Source organism: Pterocles gutturalis, unplaced genomic scaffold (assembly GCF_000699245.1).
Source record: "Pterocles gutturalis isolate BGI_N339 unplaced genomic scaffold, ASM69924v1 scaffold3014, whole genome shotgun sequence".
Classification (NCBI taxonomy): Eukaryota; Metazoa; Chordata; class Aves; order Pterocliformes; family Pteroclidae; genus Pterocles; species Pterocles gutturalis.
Window position 1 is genome coordinate 31169 of NW_010133021.1, and position 3610 is coordinate 34778.

General features: G+C 45.2%; 1 protein-coding gene across 1 annotated transcript in view; it reads left to right on the forward strand.

Annotated features, from left to right (window-relative positions):
- The first annotated feature begins 2986 nt into the window (after positions 1 to 2986).
- The window catches only part of PAK1 (p21 protein (Cdc42/Rac)-activated kinase 1), a 35560-nt gene continuing 34936 nt past the window's right edge, over positions 2987 to 3610 (forward strand). The window contains exon 1 of the mRNA XM_010081065.1: positions 2987 to 3407. The gene's annotated coding sequence lies outside the window, so the exon portion shown is untranslated. The remainder of the gene's footprint in view (positions 3408 to 3610) is intronic.

The following is a 3610-nucleotide window of genomic DNA, read 5'->3' on the forward strand; positions in this document are numbered from 1 at the left end:
GCTTGCTGCAGATGCTGACAGGGCTTCGTACAGGAGCTCAATCCGTCTCCGCTGGATTGGGTTTTGTGGCTGCAGCCCATGTTGGTGCTTCATCAGAAAGAACGAGTTTTAAATAGGTAGCAGTGAAGATCCACACGTCCTACTTAAAGCTGCTTAGGTAATCGTAGCAAGAACACAAAAGAAAAAGATCCATGCCCCAGAAAGACTTGCACAGAGATGTTGAGGAAAACCTTGCCTACTATTTCTGGTCCTGTTATTAACTCCTACTCCTAATTGCATAGTGCCTGAAAATGGGCCTGCTACTGTAATACAGTGATGTTCTGATATTTCCTTTTATTCAGTGGAGTAAAAATAGTTCACTTGGCTCACAGGCTTGATTTGACTGAGCGCTAATGCAGAGTTGTGTCATAATATATTGCAGAAACAGCAGATGCTTTGTACCCGTCCTATAGAGCTTTGCTTTCTCTACTGCCATACAGTAAGTATGATTGGGATCCGAGTAAATTATGTGATAAAAGGCCTGATGGTACCTCCTAAAACCAAACTGCTGCTCATGAAATTAAACGATGATGATTCTTAATGGACTAGGGAACGCTCTGCCGTCCATTTGGTACAAACACAGAAGTCTAGGAATGCGAGACCTTGTCACGGAATACTTCTCTGTACATACTGGGATTATAAACTGGGTCCAGTGGGGTGTTTTGCTAGATGGAATATCATAACCACAGAGCTGATGCTCTGCCCGCAAGGGAGGCTCTGCTGTGAAAGCTAAATCAGGTGGAAATCCGAAGCTACCTTAGGCTTTTCCATTTTGCCTTTTAAATGAACTGCTTTTGGAGCATTGCATGTATCATAACTGAAGGAGTAATCACTGCAAACTTGAAGCAGATTTATGCGCAGTTCTCAAATTGTTTGTCTTTACTGATGCTTAATTAGCTCCTTGGGTTCTGGGTATTTGACTGTGCTTGTCTCTTAAATCAGTTTGTCTACAAAAAGCTCATGTTTGATGCAGAGCTCATTCTGTCTGGGGAGAATTATTCATTCTTCCTCTTTCCCCAGCTTTGAAGAAGAAGCAAAACTTTTAACGACACAATGTGAAACTGAAGCAATCTCTGCGATTTCCTTTAATTGAAAACTACTGCCAGTATGAAAATCCTGGCTAGCAATTAAGGGAATGTGACAGCTTTGCCAGTCGTTACATAAATACTCCCGAGCACAGGGCTTCCTACTGTCATTAGCTGCAGTGAACACAATGGAGCTATACACAGAAGCCAGCCCTACTCTGATGATAAATGTTTGCATTTCCAATTAGCGCTGAACTGTTGTGGCATTTCCCCCTCAGTCTAACTGAGGTTCTCGGATGGCTTCATCCCCTAACGATGCTTGCGTTGTCATCTTGTTCTTTAGTTTCCCAGCAAGAGAGGAGTTGGGTGAGTTTTGCTCCTTAAGAACATCAGTTTCCTCTTCGTGGATCTCTGTCTTGGTGTCTCTTCTCCTCAGAAAAACTCACCTTTTGCAGGTTAATGCAAAACTTTCTGCCATTTACAAACTGTGGCTTTTTGCTAACCACTGCATCGCAGTGTCCTCTGTGCGTGTGGGCTGTTGGTGACTTGACATGATGATGTTCTCGTTTTCTGACATATTTCTTACCGCCGCCCCTGTCGCTAAATGGCAAATCCCTGCATTTAACAAGGTGCAGTTTTTGCAGACACCTTGTGTATTTAAAACGTGAATGTGTCGTACTAGGAATTATTCCACATTAGGGGAGAGTGGGGCTTAATTCTGAGCCCTGTGCTCTGTGTTCATCTTCTGGATTGGAAACTTTTGAATGGAAAAATGATTAATGATTCCTCTGCTTTCGGTTGCTGTTGCTCCTAATGTGCAGTTTGGATTTAGAGCCAAGCAACGTAGGTGGAGAGCAGTGGGGGTGTGTTTAACTGTGCGTGTTAATGTGTTCCCTTTATGCTGCATCTAGCCACTTCCTCTGGAACACAAATTTCCTCCAGGAAACCTGCTTATATGGGCTTTGGGTATGCTTTAACATAAAAGGTCTTTATTTTTCCCACCCTGCTTAGCAAGCTCTGACTTCAGTTACTACTTGGACTTGTGTGGTTGAAGCCTTGTCTTCCTGCGAGGAAAAGTGGAACCGGAGCCAAGGCTGCTCCATACCGCGCTGGAAAACGGAGCCTGCGCTGACATCTGCAACAGCCAGCTTGCTTGTTCAGGCATGTAGCTGGGGGAGGGAGACAGCCCTTCTGGAGATGAGGAAATCAGGGGCATGATTTGCAGGCTGAGAAGTTTTTAAAATTATACTCTTGGTTCCTTCTGTCTCAGCTTGGATTTTTTTTTTTTTTTTTAATATGGATGCAATTTAATCTCTTGGGCTTTTTAAAAGCGCTGTTAGAATGGGGTAAGTGCTGGGTCAAAATGAGCAGGGTGCTGCCCAGGGAGGGGAAGCGCCGGAGCTGGTTTCTGCAGCTTTCAAAGCTTGAGCTACTCAACTGGAGCACAAGGAAGGTGAAATCATCGTGTGCTGCTGGTACTGGGACATAGCTGGCGTGGACTGCAGAACAGTTATTGTTTGACGCTGCCAGTTATTCATGAAACAACTGAAGCTAAGCTGAAGCATGGCAATTTAAACTGGCGCTGCCTCTCTGCACTTCTGGCTTCAAGCCTAATCTGGTGGAAAGGGCTTGACCTGCCTCGGTGCTACTGAAACGCTCTGTGTGTCTGGGTTACTGTCACAGCCGTCACGCATGGTCCCACACCGTGCCGGCTGGCAAACGCTGGACCTTGATTATTTAAAACAAAACAGAAGGAAGCTTCCTGAACTTGAGCGAAAGGAGAACTCTGCTCTGTTGCTAGGAGTTAAGCGGTTATAATTAGCCTGTGCTTCTTTAGAAGTGTATCTATGCGGTGGGTTAGTATGTATATCTGCCCAGGAAGAGATTTTTTTTGCAGCTTTCCTGCCCAGAAGTAGTGCCTGCTGCAGTGGTGTGCGTGTCCTCCTGCAAAACACCGGCTGGGGAATCCCACCCGGCGGCTCTTGCATTTATCGCCAACAGTTGGGGTTGAATTAAAGGCTTTTTTTTAAAAAGGACCCTCCGGTCTTTTAGCTTTTAAAATTCCAAGCCATGGACTCCTCCAGCATTCCTGTTGTAACTGGTCAATCATCCTTTACGTCTGGCACTATGGAGATCACGCTGGCAGCGGAGCAAGACTGCAGCCAGTCGTTGGCCATCTGCCATGAGATGTGTCCCCCTTCCCCCTCCTCGCACCCACCCACCCTGGCTGTAGCTGTGGCTGCACTCTCTTCTAAACATGTAATTATTTTTAGTGATTATTGTTATATTTAATTTAGCAAATTCCGTCTCTAGGTGTTGGCAGCACCTGCAGGGGTCTGACAGGTAAATTCTAAAGATAGATGAGCAAACACTGCTGGTTTGTAATTCTTTATTTATTGGAACTTTATGAAAACCTGTTGTTTTGCTTTTTTTTAATTCCCATGTAAATGTTGGGTCTGGGCTGATGCATGGATGGCCCTTAATTCACCCACTCGCAGAGCACTCCCATGTGCAGTGGCTGGCTGGGGAGACAGCTAGATGCTAGT